Below are 25,448 nucleotides of genomic sequence, written 5' to 3'. Positions count from 1 at the left end.
GTGGAATGGCAAATATTACTGTGGCCATTTTTGGCAAATACAGTCTGCTACAAAAGGTGATCCAAAAGAAACGTGCAAAGAATGTGAGCAGGTATAGCAAGTAAGACTGAATGACTAATAAGTATATAAAGAAATACTTAACAACCAGAGAAGGGCAAATTAGAATGTTGAGAGCTCCCTAATATCTACCAGATTAGCAAAATAAAAAATAATGTTGGATAATATTAAGCACCATCAACGCTGTAGAAGAAATAGTAAACTTCATGCCCTTATAGTAAACTGTGCAATTTACTGGAAAGCAATTTGGAATAATTTAGTTCAATTGTGTGTCTATGCCTATAATCCGGCATTTGCACCCTTGATTAATATAACAGAAATACTCTCACAGAGGTATCCGAGGAGGATGTCCGTTATAACATTGTTTGACCAGGAAAAAAATGGGAACAGTTAAGTTCCCATCGATAGAGGAATGAATAAACAAAATGCAGTATATGCAAATCATAAAATTCTCTGCAGCACTTTGATACAAATAGATCTCAAAAATATAGTAAGTGAGGGAAGTGAGAAGTGGAGAGACAGGTACAACACAATATCATTTGTAAACTGAGAGCATAGGGAAGGGGACCCACACACAGGATGGATTAGAATTAGGAATCAGGGAGAAAAAGGTCAAAAATTAAGTTTGTTTTTCTAGGAAAAAAAAAGATTACTTGGGGAGCTTAGTAAGAAATGATATTTTGGGGCCTCACTCCTGAAAATGCTGATTGAATGGGCCTGAGATAGAACCCAAGAATCTATATTTTTTATGACTGTCCTAGATGAATTTTAAGATCAGGTGAGTTTTGAAAACACTCTACTTCAACCTACCTAGAGTTGAGAGTAAGTTTCAGTTTAAATTCGTGGTTTGCAAGCAACAGAAACTCAGGTTGGCAAAAGCAGACGTGATATTTATTGGAAGGACTTCAGGGAGTTCAGAGAGTTGTCAGGAAGGGTGCAGAACGTGACTTGGAAAGAGCAAGAACCCCACAACTCCAGAGGGTCCAGGGAACAATGGCTGGAACGAACAGAGACCAGTTGTTTCCAGTTGTTTTTTTTTTTTTTTTTTTGCTTTGCTCACAAAGCAATTTGAATTTCAGGTAGGAAGCAACTAACCGGCCAACAAAAAGGCAAGTCATTATCATCAGCTCATATTTAGTGGAAAAAGGTAACTCCCTAAAAATAACCCAGGGTGCTGTTAGAAAAAAGATATGTGCGATGGGCATAATAACAAAGCAAGAATTTTCCACTTTGTACAAGCAGACAGGAGAGAATCAGAAGGAGGAAATGGAAAGATGGGAGAGATTTTGGAGTTAGATGAGATCTGGGTTCAAATTCTGGTTATGCCTCATTTGAACTTTCTTACCTTGACAGGTTCCTTAACCACTCTGATATATGACCTCTTCTCAGGGTTATGCTGTCATGTGTGAAATATCTGGGATAGCTAGTTCTTTCCTTGCCACCTTGCCTGGCATCATGGCAGGTGGTCTAATGTGCTCATACAAGTGGGCTGGAGACCGTGGAGTCGTGCAGGAAAGGCTCATGCACATGAGGTTTCATCGTTGGGAATGTAAGGATGTTTGAAACTGGCCATCTCTTTACAGGCCATTTATAGGGCCAACATTCTGAGATTATCTGAGCCTCTGTCTTGAGGCAGCTGGAGCCTCTCAGATGAGCCATCTAAACATCTCAAGCCTTTGAAACTTTCTATCATCATCATCATCATCATCATCATCTCGGGACTCATGTGTATTCTCCATTCTTCTCTTTGGCCAGAATATTTATACTTGATGAATGCTTTGTACACATTAAAAGCAGATAAACTGTTTTCCCTGCTGAAATCCATCTGCTTAAAAATGAAGGACTTAAAACAAAGATTAAACCTAGCACTGTGCTCGTTTATAAACAGCACTCCCAGATACATGCTGCCCCCATTAGCCTTGCCTGCTTCCACTGCTCCTCCTCAGTCCTGCGGTGTCTGTCTCTGTGAAGCTGGTGATAACAGACAGATATAAACAGTGAACTCCACGCAGGGCAGAGGTTAAATCGGTCAGTTGGGTCCCCTTGGCAGGCAATGTTCTCAGGAGCTCTGCTGCTGCTGACTTTAAATATGGGTGGCCTCCAACGTTAACAAAAGGTCAACTGATTAATTCACCATGAAAACCAGATATCCTACCGGTGTTATCTCATCCTCCCTCACCTCATCCAGGCATTAGCTAAAGCACCCGTTTATTATATTGTCAGGTGTTTAATATCCCTTGAAAAATTATAGATGGCATCCACCCACAGAGATACGTAGATGGTGGTAGAGAAGAATGGTGGGGAAAGTTTCTAAGATAGTGAAACGGCAAGGGTAAGAACGTTCTGGAAAGACATTCCAGAAGGAATGGCCTATACATAAGGAGAAATCCAAAAAGGCATTGTAGATAAAAGACACAAAGAATCAATCATGGATGAGGAACTGGGATACAGAGAGAGGTAAAAAAGGCTTAGGACAATAAAATTTTCTTGAGATTTTTGGTGTAAGTATATGTGGGCTACTCTTGGATTTCATAACAGTAGGTTTAACTTCTGCAAAATTTTGCAAAAGTAATTCTTTCCAACCAAATTCACCCAAAAAATTATCTCACCATAATCTGGGAGAATCTATTCATTTCTTGGATTTCTTCAGGGGGTAGTTTGAACGAAATTAAACTGTGAGTAGGTTAAACCAACATATAAAATCGATTTCAGTTTTTGGGGACCTCAAAGCCTTCTTTTCATCAAATCACTCTATTTCATTCTACTTGTATGTGCAACTCTTAAGATGAGAATTTTTAAAATAATATAAATTGTAGAATGTGTATATACCTGTACAATGGAATACTATGCAGCCATGAAAAACCTATGTTGTAGAACCACGTTTCTTAAAGTATGGTTTGAGAAAGGATGGTATTAGAATCAGTTAGGGGTGCCCATGAAAATTATAGACTCCTGGATACTACTGCAGACTCGGTTGGTTTAGGATCTCTAGGCAGAAGAACTAAGAACAAGCAGCTGAACATCCTTCCCAGGTGATTCTTAGGCAGAGTAAAAGTTCAGAGCCATTGTGGTAGAAAAATATGTAATGTTTTGAGAAAACTTTTTATATAATATGCACAGTATAATTCCAATTTTGTAAAAGAGAAAAATGCATAAAAATGCTCAGACTATAGACTGGAAAGTAGAATGGTATACACTCAATATGAGCAGCTGTTATCTCTGGGGTGTAGGAAAATAAATTATTTTTATTTTGTTTCTTTCCATATTTTGACTTTCAAATTCTTCTATAATGAAAATATATTAACATAATACTAGGAAAAGTCTTAATCTTCCTTAAAATATTGATATTTGTATGGATTCTGAGGAAGGCCTTACTGATACCGATTGTTGTAAAACAAGAATAAACGAAGAGTCAGGAAGATGGTAACCTGAGGACGGAGCATAGAAAAGAGAACAGATCCTCTTGAGTCGAGAGCCAGGGCGGGGCTGGGAGAGGAGATTCAGGGGGTGGGCAGGGAGGGCAAGCTTCAGCCCACATTGGATACACGTTGCACAAGGACTTGAAACTGCACTTTTTTTAAGCCTTTAACGTTTGCAAAAAAATTTTTAAACATCTCACAGGAAAAAGGTTAAACCACAAACTATAGACCCCATCCTCTGTTGTTGTTTTATTTCCACTTAAGCTCCTCCTTATCATGATGTATTTACTGAGAAAATGTTTTTCGTGTCTCATGGAAGAAGAAGGGATCTTTCTCTCTCCCATGCAGAGCGATCAAGGAAGAAATACTCACTGGGCACCTCCGATGTATCTAGCTCTATGCTCTGGGCTGCAAGAGAAAAAAGCAAAGGATGAGTTGGCAGCCTCTTTTATGCTTGTTTTGCATCAAGGAGATTATAATCTAGTTGAAGAACCGTGAGGCCATGCGCTGTAAGCAGGTAGCACGGCGGCGGTGCTGAAGTTTGTGCGGGAGGAGTCGGGGGACAGGAAGGGACCGAGTGCGTGGGAGTGCTCTCTGAGGAGCGGCTCATGGCTGATCTGAAGGAGTGTGTTCAAGAGGAAGGGTGAATCGTAATGTTTTCTGACAACTTCTTGGCAAGTTGTAGTTTTGATGAGGCGACTATTACCAGTGAATACAAGTTCAAGAAAGGATAGTTTCTCTGAATCTTGTTTCTGAAATATGAAATGTACACATATTACATTTTAGGAAATAAATGGCACTATTCAGTATATCAAACCATTTTGCAAATGGTGCCTTATGTTAGAGTTTTATAGATGGCTGGCATCATCTACCCAAAGATTCTTTTGTGTGGTATTTGTAATTAATAAATACATATTTTTCTGGTCACTGGGCTAGGTTTTGGGAAATGTTTGTTATATCAGGGTTTACATAGAAATCGAATGCTTTGCATATTTCATTTCCTGTTCAGAGAGCTGAAAGGACTTAAAAACTCAGAGCTCATCAATATCATCTTTCAGATCTCTTCCAGTCCCAAGATTAAATAGTCTATCTATGATTCTCTCCTCAACAGATGACAAAAACAAGCTGCAGGTGTGTGTGGCCTTTGCCCTTCAGTGCATCTGTGCCAGAAGAGCATCAATAAAACAAATAAGCATTGGGCACCACTGTTCAACTATACACTAATACCTGTCTATTATAAAGTAATATTGGGAACATATTTAGGGAGGTGAATTTATAGTTTTTAAATTGCATTATATATCCCATTAATTTTCCCAACGTTATCTTGAAATAGAAAGTGGAGAAAGAAATATAATTTTCTTATTTTGCTGACAGAATACATGAGATGTTGAGAGGCTGATTATTTGTGGCCATGGAAGGTGTGGGGAAAAATGGTTGTATTCAAAGCAACCAGCTGATTTGGTTGGTCTAGAGGAAGAAGCGGTCAGTTCAGTGGTGGAGGGGAATGTGCTGTAATGAAGAGGCCCTATGTGAGCAACTGCTTCAGTAACTGGGCTTAGGTCACAGCAGTCACTGCGAAAGCCACGCGGAGATTCAAACGTTGGCTTTTTATTCAAGAAGGTGAGACAGTTGGTTTATTCAGTTAAACAAAAAAAACATGATCAATTCAATATGGAAAAATTATAATATCACTTGTCTTGTTTGAATAGAAAAAGCAATCGGTTAATTGAAGTTTCAAACAGAGGTGAGGAATTATCTATTATTGAATGTATTTGATGCTGCCTAATCATTTGTTCTCCAGAATAAACATTCCTTGTTGAATAAATAAGCCCACATATAAAATACAGGCTTGGGGCTGGCCCCATGGCCAAGTGGTTAAGTCTGCATGCTCCACTTCAGTGGACCGGGTTTCACTGCTTCGGATCCTGGGTGCAGACCTACACACTGCTCATCAGGCCATGCCTTGGCGGCATCCCACATAGAAGAACTAGAATGACTTACAACTAGGATATACAACCATGTACTGGGGCTTTGGGGAGAAAAGAAAAAAGAAGATTGGCGACAGATGTTAGCTCAGGGCCAATCTTCCTCACCAAAGAAAAAAGCATACCTTTAAAACAAACAAACAACAACAAAAACACAGGCTGTAATGGGTTCTGTGTGATTCTTGAGTATCAGGCCTATTTCCTAGAATTCTTCATGTTCTCTTCTCTTCCCTGTGTCCCACTCCTGTGAGCAAGGAGGCTTGGACTCAGTTTCCACAATAGCTCCTTGTGGAAAGCAGAAGAAGAGGGGACCCTGTGGATCACTTCCTGCTGTTGGCGAGAGTTTGTGTGAAGGTTGGAGAAGTTTTAGGATGCTGCCCTCACTGGTTCCATCCCAACACACCTTGTTTTGAAGGCCAGAGATTGTGATCTTGAGTAAGTAACTAAGCCTTTCTGTTAAGAGGGAGTAATAACACCTCCCTGGGTGCCCCTTGGGCAAAGCTGTTTATCTTCACAGAGCTTTAGTTTTCTTCTTTACAAAATAAGGATGACAAAAATACTTACCCTACAGGGTCTTAGACTGGGCACTGCACCAATGCTTTACGTATATTTTCTCATTTAATTCTTACAGCATTCCCATAAGACAAGTATAATTATCATTCCCATTTTACAGATGAGAAGACTGAGGCACAGAGATGTTTAGTAACCTGCCGAAGGTCATACACTAAGTGGCAGAGCCGAGGATTGAACCCGGATCTGATACTCAAGTCTGTGCTCTTAACCCACACACTGCACTTCCTCTTCTTTATACACATGTCAAATGGCAATGCAGCCCTGGTATCATACATTAATGGCCTGAGGAAAGAGTCCAACAAGCCTCAGGGCTGCCAAGCACTCCCTTTTGAAGAACAGTGGCCTAAACAAACCTTTTCCCAGATCCACAGCTATCACTCGTGCTGCACAGGTTGTTGGGAGGGTGAAACCTCAGGTGCTTTAGCCATGGCCTGTTGGTCTGGATGCTATGGGGCAAGTCAGAAGGCAGCCATACCTCGCCTGGGCATGTTCTTTCTCAGTAGAAGCTTCTGTTCCAATTGGCTGGTGTCAGACCAACCTCACGAAAACCAGCTTGCATGCACAATCCTTCTCTTTGGGGAGCATCAGTGCAGAGCAAACAAAGAGAGGCACTCCTCTCCCAGCCTCTCTGAGGAAGTTGGCAACTCTCCTCAGTGCTCGTGAACCCGCCTCAGAATGGGAGAAGCTGGCGCCCAAGGCAATGGGGCCTCAGAGTGACCGCCTGCCCCATGTTCCCAGGTTTGCCTCCAACGAATCACCTTCTTCCACGGGAAATTCTCTGAGCATATCCCTCTCACATGGCCTTGTGGAATTCGTCCCACTGGACCAGTCCAATTATCACCATGTGGTAGAGAATTGCCAAAAGCCACACAGCCCTAGGGTGGGGGGAGGGGCAAAGCTTCCCTCTGAGACCTCAGCGCCTCCCATTGTCCCTTCTAAATTGCCTTCCCCACTCTCAGCACTGCCCCTTACTGCAGACCCCAACGACCTCTGCCCTCCTTGGCTACGTGCCTGTGACCTTTGGACTCCTTCATTCAAAGGTATCAAGCTCTCCCAGCTAATCTCATACAGAAATATATTCTGCTGTGACGATGATTTAATATGTGACATCGAACAACCTACCAAAGTCTTTCATTTTTATGACGTATTTTTTTTTCTTTTATGGCCCCTGAGTGTTCAGCAATATCCGTCTGTAAAAGGAAATCATATCTTCAGCTGTTCTCACTTCCTAAAAGAGATGTCCCTAGGACCCTGATAGAAGGTTCACAGCACGGCACAAGGGAACAGAAATTGATGCCCTGTCTTTAGCTGCATGCACTTGGGAACTCACGCCCTCTGAGTCGGTGAAAAGTCCCCATGAAGAGCATCCACAAATGGTTTACTGCATGTTTAAGTGGGACTGATAGACTAATTGTTCTTAGGGTTGGGGTTTTTTTCCTTGCAGGAAATTCACGTCCCTATGTGCTTATTTCTTCTCCTTGTGTAAACTCTGCACACTTGTTAAACATTTCAAATATATATACTATAAGCAAGACTTTCCAGAATGACAACCCTGGAACCAGAGGCATAATTTAACTTTAGGTTGTGTCCACACAGGCAAAGGGAAATGGTGAGTTGAAGTAATTATTGAGATAATTCGGGTAAAATGGCCCTTCTCTGCCACTAAGGGAATAAATTTTTCTTAGGGTCAGAACTTTCCAGATTGGCTGTTAATCTTGTTTTTCTACTCTCTACTTTGTGCATGTAAATTATTTTTCAACTTGAATTGATTTTGTTTTCTTCATGGGGGTCGGGGCATTGGGGAGGAATGGAGAGGACGGAATCAGAAAACAACTGCCTTTCATTCACGGAACTGGGACCACATCCAGTTCAAGGCCCATGTAGGCTTCATTTGCATGGTTTCAACCATTCCAAATCTTCACCTTCGTCTGGTAATTAGATAAACCGAGACAAATGAGCCAATTGCCCTGTGGTACTTTAATCACAATGACTCCAGAACAAACACTCCCTCCCTCAATAATAAGTGCGCGCCGGATCTGAGAGACATCTATTTCCATGCGCTGGCTTTCTGGGCCCAGGTGATTGAATTCCACTCCCATTTGCAGCATAAATATGCTCTCTATCACCGGCCATTTCAAAGCAGAAACGTTGCTTTAAGTTTAGCACGGCCTGGGAGATAGCCTGCCTCGTTTGGGGTGATAACTCCTTTCGAAGCTTAATTATTGGCATAATCATTCTTTCAAATGGATCCCTGGAGATTTTTGCCTTCCCCAGCTGCTGTGCATTTTCTCTGATGGGTTTTAAAAATAAACAACAAAAAGTTCCTGAAGTCAAGGAATGCTTGAGTTGGCAGCACTGTTGAGACGAGTGTCATAGGAACAGAAAGTAGAAGGGTGTTTGCAAGGGGCAGATGGCACTGGGGAGGTGGTGTTTAACGGGTATGGAGTTTCAGTTGGGGGAGATGAAAAGTTCTGGGATAGATAGTGGTGGTGGTTACAACAACGTGCATGCACTGAATGCCACTGAACTCTACACTTCTAAAACGGTTAAAGTCGTAAATCTTGTTATGTATATTTTATCATAAAAAAAATTTTCTTAAATCATTGCTCAACATTTTATGAGACAGTTTCTATTGTCATGGAAATGTTTCTTGAGCCCCCCTTCTTTTTGATACTGGCTTTTCTGTCCCACTCAAGGTCTGTTGTTGCTGCCTTTGCATTTTACTGTTCAAAGGTCAGGTCTAAGATACACAGTGGTAGGATGTAGGCTACATGGAGTCAAAGTGAAAACAATAGCTTTTTCCAGTGATGGTCTGCGTCAATAGGACCAGGGTCATGCCTGTGGATTCAGTTATAACTCAGGACACTAGAAATCGGGAGCTTCTAGCAGTTTTGAAATGTGCATGGAAAACTGGGAATTCCTCCTAGATTTGATGTGTCTTAGCTAGACCTTCAGATCTTCTTCCCATAAGCCTTGTGAAGATACCTTGCCTTGCACATTTTCTCAGATTGTTTAATTATTGGCTAGCATCTAATACAGTGACCTGGTTAAGAGACATTGTTCCACATTTAAAGAGGTAAAACAAAGTTCACCGCAGAAATGTATTTCTTCACAGATAATTTACGAGATTTGGTTTATTTTGTGGAAGCGTTGTTGTTTTGTTTCCTTTTAGTTATTTGCTCATTAAAACCATTCATCAGGATATTTTAACAAAGAGATGGAACTGACAATAGAGTAAAATAAAAGTTTCTGCAAAGATCTTCATAAATATCTTAGAATGTTCTTTAAAGCAAATTCCCTACTTAAAAAAAAATGCAATTACTTTTCTTGCAACCCCTAAGAAATTTTGCTTAAGTGCAGTATTGCTCCAAATGGAAAACAAAGGGAAAATCGAGTGGATTCGCTAAACCCCCAGCAGAATAACGATCAGTGTTAATGCTCTCACTCCTTCTGCTCTGCCATCATTTCCACAGTGAAGCGGCAACCAAACAGCAGCCCTGACACCAATATCTGTGCTCTTGCATCAAAGTCTTACTTAATGAGACCAGCTCGTGTGTTGCAACGGCTGTTTTGAATCATTTCTGCAGACAAGATGAAGTCGTTACAAATAGGCATCGCATCTTTTTCAAATTATTAATTTGAAAAGCTAAAAATGGCCCCTAGCTGATTGGAAGCAGAAGCATTCAGAAAGTTGCAACGGCTGTTGGAGTTTTTGCAAAAGTAACACTTGAATCTGTCTCTGAGAGATTCAGGATCTGTAGGAGAAATAAAGCTTTACATAACCGGTGTGCTCTCAGTAAATGGACCTTGCACAAGAGAAAAGACACTCTCAGCGGGAACACAAACAGTAGGTATGTTAGCATTTCAAGCCTTTAACTTTTCAATGATCCCTTCAATCTCTGAGCCACAATTTCAAGATTTTTCCACTGTTCTTTTACTTTTATCCTGTAAACTTTTAGGCTATTACATCCATCCTATGAATCTGCCAAGGAGTACCCCCAACACATGTACATCCTATCGTGTGTATCATAAATATACGGCAATTTGCAATTTTCCCTGATTTGAACCTCAGGATTCTGACTTTAAGTCTCTGTTTCTCCATATCTGAATCCCCAGCATCCTTCCTCCTTCATTCACACCCTCCATCCCAAAATAAAAGTAACTAAGAGATGGAGAGACTTCGCAATGAAGAGATGAGATGAGTTGAGTTAATAGCATATTAACTGGAACGTTAAATGAAAGAGACTCCTTTAATAACTAAGTCCATCTTCCATAAAAGCGAAGTCTGACAGTCTTGATGAGAAAAAATGTCATCTTGTTCATGAATGGTTTAGTATCTTACCTGTGTCTGAAACCTCTATACGCTCAAAGAAAATAGATGGATTCTCTTTAAAGAACTGAGATGACAATTTAGATGGTGTCATTGACTGACCTCCAGGAGAGATCAAGAATTGATTACCAAACATCATTTGATAGGTACATAATGCATTGCCTGGGAAGAAAGAAAATCAAATGAAATATCCTAATAATGTCCTGGACTGGCCAAGAATGGAGCGGAGAAGAGAGAAGGGGAAGATACAGCTGACCTCACGTGTAAGTCTGTGTAGTCTTTTCAATTTTCATTAAACTGCTGAGGAAGATAAGGAATATCAAGAGCTCTTTAAAAAAAACATTTTATTTCACACCTATTAAGAGCAGCTGTGGTTATAGAAGGCCAATTCAACACAATGAGAATGGTGCTTCCTTTAAAAATCACTTTTTGTCCAATTCCTATATGTTCCATTGTTATCTTAAGTCTTCACATCTTTTGATTGCTTTGTGTCTTGGCTATCTCATTTTAATACCAGATTCTCAGTTCTGTCTTCAGGTTTCTAAAATCCACCCGGGCCTTTGCCACTTTCTTGGCAGCAAGTCCTTTTTTTATCTGAAATTTCATAAAAGAGAGTGTTCCAGGGCCCATCAGGTGTAGCCAGCTGTTTGCTGAGCTACTTCAAATGGAAAATGGATCCCAAAGCACCAAGATATGTTTTCACTTTTAAAAAATTTTTTTCTAGGAAAAAGGAAACAAAAGGGAGAGCTAAAAGGAACGTGTGTGGGTTTCTGTGTTTGTGAGCGTGTGGATATGTGAGTGTGAGTACTGAGAAAGAAAACGTGGACAGGAAATCATTTTCCAAGTTCAGGATAAATGTTCAGCATATATTGATAACAAGTTCTACTGCCCCCAAATATTTAAAAACTATAGAATAGCAAGTCTACAGGAAACTTTCTAGAAGCCATTGCATGAATCAGACTTGACTTTGGTCATCCGAAGTCTTACAAGATGAACTGGGAAAAGTTACTGTTGCTAAGGGAAAAAAGTTTAAATAAAGAAGTGCTCAAGTTAGAAGTTAGCGACTATCATGATGTGCTTCATTAGCCATCAGAAGCTTAAACAGCAGTCTTTCCATCTTCCGGTTGTGGCTGGCCCGTGGCTTTGAGCCAGCCTTTCAGGCCTCAGCCTCAGATTCCTAATCCGTAAATTGTATTTCCCAATCGCCAGCTTCCTCGAGTCCTCTCTGTCCTGAACAGTAGTAACTATGGTTTGACGCCCTCCTTCCCATCCCCCTCTCTTCTTGAAGTCCATGGGGGATAATTTAGATCTTTAATGATTTGCACTGTTGTTTCGGGATGGAAAACAGTACATTCTGTGATCTTTCCAATTCTTTTAGGGTGTGACAATTCAAAGCACAAAAAACAGAACAGGTAGTGTACTGTCACAAAGAGCACAAGGTAAGACAGCCAAATCCAGACACAATCCAGAATGCTCTAGTGTCCTATCTCCTGCCGTCTAACAACGAAAGTTCTGCGTAACCACAGCCACTGCTAATTTTCTTTCTTCTTTAGCTCTCCCAGAAGGAAAATAAGCATTTGGAAATACAACAAATCAAGAAATAAAGTAAGATGGAATTAGAGATGATTTTTATTTTCCTCTTTTACTTTTCTGTGTTTTTCGAGTTCTCTATAACTAACATACACTACTGTTGAAACCAGAGTAAAAATGAGAAATCAGAGACAGAATAAGATATTAATCAAAGCACGAGAGTCAGAATTGTTCTTAATCTCAGTGTACGGTTGGGTTTCAGAAATCTGGGAAGATGTTAATAAGCAAGCGTTTCTTTCTAAAAATGATTGCTCTGAAAATGAGAACATACGATTCTATGTGGAAAAGATGGCATTTGATAAGTTGGGTATTTTTTGGTTTTTTGTCTTTGGGTGTTTCCAATTTCTTTTCACATAATATATTCTGTTCTGTTCCACTTGATAGAAGACGTGGAGTCCAAAATCATAATTTTTTTGTTTTGGTGTACATTGCTCCTGTATTACCACTTGATATATTCTCTATCTAGCTATATTTATTTATTTGTCAGTTTCTTCCTCCACTGGAATGTTCCATCCATGAGGCCAGGGGTAATGTCTCTTTTGCTGTCCACCATATCTCAGAAGGCTGAAACAGTGCATAGCACAAAGTAAGTACTCAATAAAAGTTTGAGGAATGATTGAATGAATGAATGTTTACCTACTTAGTGTTGGGACTTGACGAGGTAAACAGAAAGATAGAAGGGCTAGACCTATTGACAGGTCACCTAAATAAAGACCCTGTTACCTTTGATGAGTCACTATTTATCAAGACTGCTCCTTAGTTTTGCAGACCAAAAATAGACAAAGCAAAATAAAAACAGAGTTTTGGCAATATGTCAATTATAGGTCAGTTGATGGGGTACAGAAGAACATTAACCAAACTCATAGAAGACTGAAAAGCCAGAGTTTAAAATTACTAGTTTAAGTGAGAACCATGAGGAACTATTATGCTAAGCAAGCATGGCTCATGGGTTGTAAGAATCGAGAACCTTTATTTCTGTCTTTATCGCTTTAAGTGTGAATTCCACGGGTTTGTCTAGTCCTTCCCTCGCCCCTGGATAAAGACTCAGAGAGGCCAAACAACTTCTCTGGTAATTCCTAAGTAATGAATAAAGCCCTACAGAGAGTTCAAGTGGAAAAGCACAGTCTCAATTCGGTAATTAAGATGTCCAGTGCCACCTGATAACTGACACTCTAAGACGTCTTTCCTCCCTGAGTTTCAGCCCACATATAGGCATGAAGTCTGAAGTCAAGGGCAGGTTGGGTCAATTTTTTCTCTGATTCCTCTCCCTGAGTTGCTCTCCTTCTAGCAAAAAGTTTGATCCTTTGGGGTCGGAGCAGGGAGAGGGTGGAGAGGTAAGGGAAGCGGGCATACTCTTCCTGAGATGGCACTGCAGCGCTGGCCTGCACCTTTTTGTTGTTTTTATTGGTGGTGCTAACAGCATCCTGCCATCACGGGCAGTGGAGGAGGGGAACAAGGGGGCGCTTCATCCTCCTTCAGTACCCTCAACAAAAGATACATACACCTGTCTCTATTCTGCCTGTTGCTTGAGGGTCCCTCCTCAACACCTAGGTATCTGTTATGGGTTGAACTGTGCCCCCCTAAAAAGAGAAATCGAAATCCTAAACCTCAGAAGTGACCTTATTTGGAAACAGGGTCATTGCAGATGTAATCAGGTAAGTCAAGATGAGGTCATACTGGAGTTTGGTGGGCCCTTAATCCAATATAGCTCACGTCCTTATAAGAAGAGGGAAATTTGGACACAGATACGCAAGGAGAACGACCACGTGAAGAGGGAGGCAGAGGTCAGATTATGCTGCCCGCAGCCACCAGAAACTGGAAGAGGCAAAGAAGGACGCTTCCCCAGAGGCTTCAGAGGGAGCCTGATCCTGCCAACCTTGATTTCAGACTTCTGCCTTCCAGAACCACCACCTTCTGTTGCTTTAAGCCATGCAGTGAGTAGTACTTTGTTACGGCAGTCCTAGCAGACCAGCGCAGCGCCCAGCCACCTCTTTGCAGTTCCTTTCCCTTCACACCTCAAGGCAGCCCTTTTGGACTGAATATAAGATGACTCCAAGCTGGCTCTTGCTTGTACACAGTCCAAATCTGGCCTGGGAAATTCTCATGCATCCTTTTCCCCCAAGAATTCAGGGGGGCTGTGACTTTCCAACACACACCCCATAATTCTGCTGCTCCACAGCTCTTCAGCCACTTTAGATTTCTCAAGGGTAATTCAGAAACCAGCGTCTGAGGCTCCCCAAAGCAGAGGACACATCTCATGTTCTCTGAGCCTTCTCTTCAAGGCACCTCCTTCTCTGCTTGGGATTCAGAAACTCCTGAGTTTATATACGAAGCAGCTAGAAGAGACTAATGAGATCCTGGGAAGGCCAATTATAATTTTCTGTAATGGGGAATCTGACTGCCCCAGTTCTGGCCAGGTGCCTGCTCCCTCCAATCAACTGTGGCCTGGGGTGCAGGGTGGTATACTACATATAGGGCTCTGCCACCAATCATTGTGGGTGGGGAATGCTCAGAGAATGGGCCTGTGGGCAGAGCAGACACACCAGAAGGAGTCAACAGCACACCCTTGAATGAAGCAGTCAGGTTTTCCTGTTCGCCACTCAGTTCTGGATAGTTCCAGGCTTTCTGGCTCTCCAATTCCCATTTTTTTATATTCCATGCAGACCTCTTCCTACTGTTGATATAGTCTTTCTTAAATGGGCTAATGCCATTGATTTGGCTATATTCTATCTCTCTCTAGATCTCTAGATAGCCATTTCATCTCTTTAAGTAATGTCACATATATTTGATTTCATGCGTTAGTGTTGATAAAATTAATCAAATTACGTGTTCTGGAGGAAAGTAAATGCTGCCACTTACATTCATTAAGTTGCCAAATCTCAGTAATGTTTAGTTCCTTAAAATTCAGTGGCTCTTAGTGCCATTTATGAGAAAATTTTAACTCACTTAAGAATAAATTACGTTAGTTTGTGATTCTTATAAGAATAAATTAATCTTTGAATTTCATAAATAAAACATGTCATCTTACGAACAAACCAAAGTACATTTAGTGCATGCTGACCTTAGAGTCTTGATCTTCCTAGCGTCTTGGTAATCTGAGCAGGTCAGTTCACTCCTCTGTGCCTGGGTCTCTCATTTCACAAGTAAACATTAATCACCCAGGCATGTCTGTTGAAATTCAGATTCCTGAGCCTGACCTCGGATCTACTGAATGAGAATGCCTGGGTTGGAGCCTGAGAACCTGCGTTAATCACAAATTCCCAGGGACAGTAAATATAAGAATTACTAGGAGGCAATGTGATCCCCTGTAGTTCAAGCACCCTGAGTCTACGTGCCTACATTAAAAATGTTTCTGCTTGAAAAGAACTGCATGTTTCCATCGGCCCTCACAATTTCTGCCCAACTTTTTCTCAAAAGGAAATATAATATTTTTTTACTCAGGGCTCCAACATTCTAGAAATATTATGCACCACTTTGAGTAAAAGAAATTTGCTTCATAAAGGCATGTCAGGAAGTGTACTGATTTGGGAGTAAGAGGCAAGAGTTTGAATTCGAGCTCTGGCACTTACTAACTAGCTCTACACTTTTGGCAAATAATTTCTGTTTTGGGGGATGTTTAATCCTCAGGAAAATGGAAGCACACATTCCCACTGTGTGAGTAGCTATAACACTGACAGGCAGGTAGAATAGTGTCATGGTTAAGAGCACGGACTCAGGAAACTGACTGGATTCAAATCCTCTCTCTGCCCCCTTCCCGTTGGGGGACCTGGAGTGAGTTCCCCACTTTCTCTGAGCCTCAGTTTCCTCATTTGTAAAAGAGCAACTAGAGCCACAGAGTGGAGTTGGCGTCGGGAATCGAGCCAGTGTGTGAAGTGCTCACAACGGGGCTTGGTACGCAGCAAGCTCTATCCAAGTGTTGGTTAAATTAAAAACAAGATCCTGTACGCAACAGTGTTTTGTAAAGGACTAACCAAATGTAAGGAATTAAGAAAAAAGTGTTATTAATAATCCTGTTCAAATGCATTCAGAGAGTCACATAGCTCTTGAAATGTCTCCGAAATCACGATAGAAAAGAGCTTTAGAATCCATTTTCCAAGTCATCAATTACCCCTTCTGCTGTCATAATTAATTCCTATTGTTATACTTAATAATAGCCAACATCTTCATCTTGGGGGTTATTGTTTTATTCTATTAAGCTATTTCATTACGCTCAAATGGGCTGAGGGAATGTATGTAATTGACTTGTGAAAATTATTCAATTTGCAAAAGAAACATGTAACATGTAAGAGAATTGGGGGGGAATTCCAAGATGGCGCCGTGAGTAGTCCTCTTCGTCTCTCGCCCTTCGAGTCTACAATTATTTGGACACTTATCGCTTGACAAAGGATATCCAGACAGCATCTCAGGACGTCTGAGACACCCACGCGACTATACATCGGAAGGCGGACGGACTTTCCTCCGGGAGGATGTGGAAATAGGTGAAAACTCTCCGACCCCGACGGGCAGCCTAGTACCCGCAAGCGGCTTTCTTCCAACGGACGCCCCCAGAGGATCCACACACATCTAGGGCAGGAGCGAGAACACAACAGAGGAGCGACGGTGGAAACAGGTGACCAGAACCCTACTTAAACCCCCCGCAATTACTCCTAAACGCAGAGGGAAACTTTGGAGTTGCACACCTGAGCCCGCGGGGAGAGTCTCTCCCCGCCATTGGCGGGGAGACCCGGCCTGGTGCTCGGGGCGCCCGGAGGGTCCCAGAGAGAGACACGGAGGGCACGGAGGTCTCCCAGCTGCCGTTGCCCGCCCCGTGGGACTAGGGATTGCCGGAGATCTTGGAGAGGACCGGGGCGGGGGAACTTTCAAAGGCGGGTCCGGCGACCCGGTGGGGAAGCGCCGGAGCTCCGCCAGGCAGCAGACAAAACTCTCTGTCTGCCGGTAGCAGAGGGGCCACGCTGAGCATTCAGAGCTCCCGGCAGAGGCCCGGAGAGAAGCCCAGAGGGCGGGGCGACCCCCAGCTGCCGTTGCCCGCCCCGGGGGACTAGGGATTGCCGGAGATCTCGGAGAGGACCGGGGCGGGGGAACTTTCAAAGGCCGGATCGGCGACCCGGAGGGGAAGCGCCGGAGCTCCGCCAGGCAGCAGACAAAACTCTCTGTCTGCCGGTAGCAGAGGGGCCACGCTGAGCACTCAGGGCTCCCGGCAGAGGCCCGGACAGAAGCCCAGAGGGCGGGGCGACCCCCAGCTGCCGTTGCCCACCCGGTGAGGCTAGGGATTGCCGGAGATCTCGGAGAGGACTGGGGCTGGAGAGAGTTCCAGAGACCCAGCTTAGTAGCCTAGGGGGAAACCCTACAGGCTCACAGAAGCCTTAGGGAAAGCCTCTGCACAGCACCAGTAGAAGGCACCCAGCCGCCAGCCACAAGGCTGGAAGACCCCAGGGCAAAAGCAGCATAGCTAGGTGTACTAACCACAGACTGTAGAGGATGCCAATAGCTCTCCTGCGACCCATAGAGGACAAGTGAGATTTGGTGGGTGCCGACAGCAACCGAGCGACAAATAAAAGTGATCCCACCCCTGGCCGCTGGAAAAGCCCATAACACCGTTGCAGACCCCAAGGAGAGAGCGCATCTAGGTGGGCAACAACAGTAGGCACCTGCAGCCTGAAGCCCCCCGTGACGGCCCCCACGGCAGAGGAGGGAATCCAAAGGGCCACTGTGGCTACGAAGAGGGGCCCAGGCCCAGTTAGCAACTACGGACAGGGTTCCTGGTTGGTGAAGTATAAACAGCTGCTCCCCCCACCGCAGCAGCTGAAACAAGTGAAAGGAGCAACTAAACTCTATCTCCATGCGGAGGCACAAATCAACATCATCAAGCAATATGAAAAAATACATTAAATCTCCAGAACAGAAAGAAAGTAACAAATACACAGAAAACAATCCCAAAGAAAATGAGATATATAACCTAAATGATGATGACTTCAAAACAGCCATCATTAAAATACTCACTGAGTTAAGAGAGAATTCTGACCGACAACTCAACGAGTTCAGGAGCTATGTCACAAAAGAGTTTGATACGATAAAGAAGAACCAAACAGAAATACTGGAAATGAAGAACACAATAGAGGAGATTAAGAAAAATCTAGATGCTCTGAACAGTAGGGCCGATAATATGGAGGAAAGAATTAGCAATTTGGAAGATGGCAATATAGAATTGTTGCAGGCAGAGGAGGAGAGAGAAGCAAGACTTAAAAGAAATGAAGAAACTCTCCGAGAATTATCAGACACAATTAGGAGATGCAACGTAAGGATTATAGGTATACCAGAGGGAGAAGAGAAGGAGAAAGGGGCAGAAAACCTATTCAAAGAAATAATGGCTGAGAACTTCCCAAATCTGGTGAGGGAGATGGATCTTCAGGTGACAGAAGCCAATAGATCTCCAAACTTTATCAATGCAAGAAGACCAACTCCACGGCATATAGTAGTGAAGCTAGCAAAAGTCAACGACAAGGAGAAAATATTAAGGACAGCCAGGCAAAAGAAACTAACCTACAAAGGAACCCCCATCAGGCTATCAGCAGATTTCTCAGCAGAAACTTTACAGGCTAGAAGAGAGTGGAATGATATATTCAAAAATCTGAAGGACAAAAACCTACAGCCGAGAATTCTCTACCCAGCGAAAATATCCTTCAAATACGATGGAGAAATAAAAACTTTCCCAGATAAACAAAAATTAAGGGAGTTCATTGCCACAAAACCTCCTCTTCAGGAAATCCTCAGGAAAACCCTCATTCCTGAAAAATCCAAAAAAGGAAAGGGGCTACAAAACCAAGAGCAGAGGAGATAAGTAGAAGGACAACAACAGAGAGTAGCAGCTCTACATCAGAACAGATTAAACCATGGGACGAGAAACAAAGGAAACTGAAGAAAACCGGAAAACAAGACACAAAATGGTAGTGGTAGGCCCCCATGTCTCAATAATCACTCTAAATGTAAACGGATTGAACTCCCCAATCAAAAGACACAGAGTGGCAGGATGGATCAAAGAACAAGATCCAACAATATGCTGCCTCCAGGAAACACACCTCAGCCCCAAAGACAAACACAGACTCAGAGTGAAGGGATGGAGAACAATACTCCAAGCTAATAATGAACAAAAGAAAGCAGGTGTCGCTATACTAATATCAGACAAGGTAGATTTCAAAGCAAAACAGATAAAGAAAGACAAAGAGGGACAGTATATAATGATAAAAGGGACTCTCCACCAAGAAGACATAACACTTATAAATATATACGCACCCAACACAGGAGCACCAAAATTTGTAAAGCAACTCTTAATAGAACTAAAAGAAGACATCAACAACAATACAATAATAGTAGGGGATCTCAACACACCGTTAACACCAATGGACAGAACATCCAGACAGAAAATCAACAAGGAAATAATAGAATTAAATGAAAAATTAGACCAGATGGACTTAATAGATATATATAGAACACTTCATCCAAAAACAGCAGGTTACACATTCTTCTCAAGTGCACATGGAACATTCTCAAGGATTGACCATATTTTGGGAACCAAAGCAAACATCAATAAATACAAGAGAGTTGAAATAATATCAAGCATCTTTTCTGATCATAACGCTATTAAACTAGAAATCAACTACAAGAAAAAAGCAGAGAAAGGTGCAAAAATGTGGAGACTAAACAACACGCTTCTCAACAAACAATGGATCATTGAAGAAATTAAAGAAGAAATCAAATATTATCTGGAGACAAATGAAAATGAGAACACGACATACCAAATCATTTGGGATGCAGCAAAAGCAGTCCTAAGAGGGAAATTCATCGCAATACAGGCTCACCTCACTAAACAAGAAAAAGCTCACGTAAGCAACCTCAAACGACACCTAACAGAACTAGAAAAAGAAGAACAAACAAGGCCCAGAGTCAGTAGAAGGAGGGAAATAATAAAAATAAGAGCAGAAATAAACGATATTGAAACAAAAAAGACAATAGAAAGAATCAATGAAACAAAGAGTTGGTTCTTCGAAAGAATTAACAAAATTGACAAACCCCTAGCCAGACTCACCAAGAAAAGAAGAGAGAAATCGCAAATTAATAAAATCAGGAATGACAGAGGAGAAATCACAACAGATACCAATGAAATACAAGAGATCATAAGAGAATACTATGAAAAACTATATGCCAACAAATTGAACAACCTGGAAGAAATGGACAAATTCCTAGACTCCTACAATCTCCCCAAACTGAATCAGGAAGAAATGGAGAATCTGAATAGACCAATCACAAGTAAGGAAATAGAAACGGTAATCAAAAACCTCCCCAAAAACAAGAGTCCAGGACCAGACGGCTTCTCTGGAGAATTCTACCAAACATTCAAAGAAGACTTAATACCTATTCTCCTCAAACTGTTCCAGAAAATTGAGAAAGATGGAGAACTCCCTAACACATTCTATGAAGCCAACATCACTCTGATCCCCAAACCTGACAAGGACAACACAAAGAAGGAGAACTACAGGCCGATATCACTGATGAACATAGATGCAAAAATCCTCAACAAAATTTTGGCAAACCGATTACAGCAATACATCAAAAAGATTATACACCATGATCAAGTGGGATTTATACCAGGGGCACAGGGATGGTTCAACATCCGCAAGTCAATCAACGTGATACACTACATTAACAAAATGAAAACCAAAAACCACATGATCATCTCAATAGATGCAGAGAAAGCATTCGACAAGATCCAACACCCATTTATGATAAAAACCCTCAGTAAAATGGGTATAGAAGGAAAGTACCTCAACATAATAAAGGCCATATATGATAGACCCACAGCCAACATCATACTCAATGGACAAAAGCTGAAAAAAGAGAATTGGGTCAAAGAAAAGCCACACTAACTAAATTATGAGGCCCTCCATTTGCTTTCCCACACTCCTAGGGAACATTTCTTTTTTAATCAACTGAATAGACAAGAAAAACATAATTGAATTTTGTTTGGAATTTTGAGGATGCCTCATTATTGAAGAAGCCCTCACCTTTTTCTAAAACAGTGTCATTGACGTCCAGGCCCCAGTGTCATGTGTAGACTGGGAGAGACTGTAAGATAGAAAGCCCTTGAGAGGGGAAACAACCCCAGGGACGGGTAGTACTGATATTGGCTGAACACTGACCTGAAAATGATGGCCTTACACCAGAAGGTATCAAGTCACCTTTAATTGGTGAGGTTTCATCTTCCTCATCCCTATCTTATCCCCTATCATCAGCAGGAATGGGGGCTCACGAGAAAGTTTTTTTTTAGTAATAGAGAAAAAATAAGCTATATTTTTGGCACATATAGGTAGCAGGAGATAAAAGTAACACAGTCAAAACTTTATCAGATTAGTAATGTTACCCATTATAATCATCATATGAACTGTGGAGTGAATATTAATATTCCCTACACTATAGTTTTTTTTAATTCACCATATGTTTTAAAAAGGAAGCAGGGTGAGAAGAACACTATAAAACTGTTGCCTGACCTGAGCACTGGTGTGTATTGATGTTCTTTGGCCCCATTGTCTTCAGTAAATATTGCTCATCTCTACAATTTTCATCTTTAAATAGAATTTGAAGATTAAATGAGTCCACATCTACAACATGACTAGTACAGTTCTTGACACATCATAGATGCTCAATCTTAGGTGACTTTCATCTTTGGGGACAAGGTGGCAGAAGTTTGTCCTTTATTTCCTATTTTTACAAGGAGCCAAAGCCACCTTGGGTATCATTTTGTTGAGGCAAGATGGCTTTGAGCAAATTCTTCCAATTAATAATTAGTTCCAAAATAATTGCTTTCTTTGCTCAGGCCCTACGTCCCAAATCGCCCTTGTCCAGCTTTTGAGTCAAAAGTGGGGACATTGTGCTCAATGCAGAAAGGAATCACAGAGAAGAGGAAGCCAAGGGAATCCTGGAATTGAGGGCATTCCACAACAAATCTTCCATTTCACCCAGATGTCACCATTCTACGAGGCGCCGAAGTATTTTCCCAATCAGAATGGTTCTGACGATCCCTCCATCAGTGGTGTTTACAGTTTTTCTTTGTTTTTAGTGTCTTGTCTGTGACTTTTATGCCATCACAGAATAAACAGAACTGTGAATTATGCTTTATCATGAACAAAGCTGATTTCTTGTTTTGTGTTATTATGGGCAGTTATAATTTTTTTTCTTTTCTGGGACATTGACATACAATAATGTTTAGTATATGCTCTTGGTGCCCTGCCAGATCTCTTACTGGCGCACCCATCCCCCAACTGCTGTACAAATTGGCTGCTAACAGCTCACAGCTGCACCCTTCCCGGCTCCAGAGATTTGCCGATGGCCAGCTGGACGGCGGAGCTCAGGGATCCTGGGGGGTTCTGCACTACCCCTCCCGGGCAGGCTGACAGCAAAGACTGACTGATACCTTCATACTCACACCCAGCCCCCTCTCCTCAAAATGGAACAACCATTCACACTCCAGAGCCTCCCGTGGGATCAGGCTGAGGGAAGACGACAACGGAACCCACATCTTTGCCTCGCCTCTTTCCTGCCCTGTACTGCTTCCTTCTCCCTCAGAGGTTTCATCTGAGAACAAGTCCCTCAATAAATCTGTTGCTCAAGAATCAGGATCCCAAGTTTTACTTCCAGAGAACGTGACTTAAGACACCTTGGGATTTGATCTTTTGAGGCGGCCATGCTGTAAAAGGAGAGGAAAGAACTCATGGTGATTGGGGAGAAGTGGGCTGGGCTGTATATTCCTGTTATTACTGTCAGAATTTGAGATTATTTGCCAGGGTTTTTTAATCGTTTTATTTTTCAGATGATAAATTGCAAACTTCCTGCTCTTCCGTAGGATGAGATCCAGCCCACTGAGTAAAATCCAGTGGACTGACACTTGGAGAAATAGATGTAAGGGGTTACCATTGGTCTGCAGACAATGAACAGAGCTTACCTCAACTCTCCCCTCCTACTGTCTATCTCCATGGCAGAGACATTGCATAGAGGGACGGGTGGGTGGCTACAATGCAAAATGGATAGTATGCAATAGCAACAAAATGGGTACTATGCAATAGTTTTCACAGAGAAAACTATTTTTTCCTTTTTTCAGAGATGTTTTCATTTCTTTTGAAAAAGAAGAGAATCAGGCTTCATATCACTTTTCATGCAGAATCTGACCCATCCAAATAAATGTGCTTGTGATCGGGACTTCCTACATGCCAGCTTTGTGACCTTGGATGAGTCATTGAACTGTTGGAAGTCTCAGCGTCCTCATCAGTAAAATGGGTGAAGTGAAGGAGATGGTCCTTGGGAATATAAACATGGCATCGGGGAGTGTGGGTGGGCAAATTCCATCCCACCTCGTAAATCTCAGAATAGGACAAAACCTCTTAACTGTCATAAATGTGAACCAACTGTGAAAATGATGTGACATCAGCTACATAAATTGTATAACATTAGTCACAAATCTATTTGTTCTGCAACAGTGTAAAAATTGCAGACTTCCTCAGTTAGGGGGAAAAAACCTACTATGACCACATGCAAGTAACCTGAGCCCCTCCAGCACATATTACGTTTCGTCATGCTGCTTCCATGACTCAGAGGAGCAGAATGGTGGGACTAGTGGGGTCTTATGATCTCCCCTGAAATCCTTGGCAAGTTGTCGCTGTCTTTTCACTATAACAACACAGATCCTTCAGGAAACATAATCCAATGTGTCTCCCCTTGGCTGAGCCCACCACTTTTGCTAGGCAAAACAATTTTTATTCTGGGTGAGAAAGGGGTGTGAAGACAGATTAATGGCTCCTGTGTCTTACGCATGTGCACGTGGTCAAGCGGAGGGTCCAGGCACCGTAGTCTCTCTGGAGTCACGCCATGAATCATCTCTTCTGTTACCTCCAGATATCTGATTCCTCCACGCAGGCTGGTAAACAATTCAGGTTCCAAAACCTTTGCCAGGATTGTCTGTTTTTCTGTGTTGGAAGCTGGCTTTAAAATTTATCTTTCTTCTTTAGTATGAGCCCTGCAGAATGGTTTGTACTACTTGGTAAGAACCATTGGGGTTTCAGAAAAGATTTTAGCAACTGCGTGCTACTAACAAGACACTCCAGCATAAACAAAAGGAAGACACAGAAGCCAATGAGCAGAGCAAGCCCTTGGATCTGAACTCAAATCAAGGTTCTCTACAAACCAAATTTACTGAGTCACACGTATGTCAGGGCAGCTGCAATGCCGGCAAGAGTGAACTTTTAGACACAAAAACCCATTCAGCCAGTCTTCTGGGAGTTCATTCTAGAAATTCTTTCAGCCCGAATTATTCATTTATCTATCCATTCAGTCAGTAAGACTTATTGATCACCCCTACATAGCACCATGCTAGGAACAGGGGACGCAGGAGAGCTCAAAGTCTCCTGGAGGAAACATATATAAAAAAATAAATAGAACACAATGTCATAAGGGCTGTAATAGCGATATGCACAAAGGTCTGTGGAAACAGTAATTCTGCCTGGAAAGATCAGGAGAGGCTTCACAGTAGAAGTGACGTTTAGAGAGTGGCTAAAGGATGTACAGGAGTTTCCCAGACAGAGAAAGAGGCGAGTGTGCTCCTGGCAAAAGGAACGAGAAGAACCAAGGCGAATGACCTGGAAGCACATGAGTACTAGTGAGAGGGAGTAGAACAGTGTGACTGTGTGTGGTGGAGAAGGGTATGGAGAAGGGCCTTTTATGCCCAGCCAAGGACTTTGAACTTGTTTCCATAAGCCAACAACAGCTATAAAGGGGAAGGGGGTGGGGGGAGATTTTTTTTAAAGCTTGGCAGAGACACGATCAAATCTGAGTTTTAGCCAGAGCACCTTGGCAGCAACATGGAGATAGTGTACTAGGCAAAATCTGAAAACAAGAGTGAGGTAGGAGATTATTTCAGTAGCCCGAGGGAGAGGTAATGAGGATGGCAATTAGGACTATGACCGTGGAGATAGCCACTCACATGCCCCTGAGGGTGAGTGTCTCCTTAATCTTGCTCCCTAGCCTCCTCACTTACCTCATCCTAGTCCACCCTTTGTTGAGAAATCTTGAACTAAGCTACAAGGGAACCTAAGTTAGAGAAATGCAGCAAGAAAGAAGGGTCAAATGTGGACCATCAGCTTACAGATGGAAGCTAAAATCATGAAAGTGGATGAGACCACACAGAGAAAGGATACTAAAAAGAGAAAGTAATTTAAGAGCCCTGGGGAACCCAATCAAAGATGGGCAATGGAGATCGCAGCTAAAGTCTCTTCAGTACCTCTGGAATGTTATTAACATCATCTCCTAGATTCTGGGAAGCAGAGTGGACTCTCTAGCTTGATGAGGAATTCAAGGCTCCATCTGGAAGTTTAAGACAAGGATTCCATGGTAGAGACAGCCAGGTGCCTCTCAATATTCATTCTCCTTCTTCCATAATCATTTAATAATTTA

At 42.2% G+C, this 25,448-nt stretch overlaps 1 long non-coding RNA gene across 5 annotated transcripts in view; it reads left to right on the top strand.

The window, feature by feature from the left end:
- Nucleotides 1–22,618, top strand: part of LOC139083039 (uncharacterized) — a 152,321-nt gene extending 129,703 nt beyond the window's left edge. For 2 of the 5 annotated variants that reach the window (XR_011539528.1, XR_011539527.1), the window contains 6 exons: nt 5,717–5,896; nt 9,508–9,885; nt 10,511–10,627; nt 11,918–11,969; nt 12,442–12,540; nt 21,823–22,618. This is a non-coding gene — a long non-coding RNA (uncharacterized lncRNA). Of the gene's footprint in view, nt 1–5,716; nt 5,897–9,507; nt 9,886–10,510; nt 10,628–11,742; nt 11,970–12,441; nt 12,541–21,822 lie in introns of all 5 variants that reach the window. The other 3 variants (XR_011539530.1, XR_011539529.1, XR_011539531.1) reach the window with 3 other exon arrangements.
- Nucleotides 22,619–25,448: the final 2,830 nt, after the last annotated feature.

Source organism: Equus przewalskii, chromosome 4, assembly GCF_037783145.1.
Source record: "Equus przewalskii isolate Varuska chromosome 4, EquPr2, whole genome shotgun sequence".
Classification (NCBI taxonomy): Eukaryota; Metazoa; Chordata; class Mammalia; order Perissodactyla; family Equidae; genus Equus; species Equus przewalskii.
Note: the sequence above shows the minus strand (reverse complement) of the source record. Positions and strands in the feature narration are given on the sequence as shown.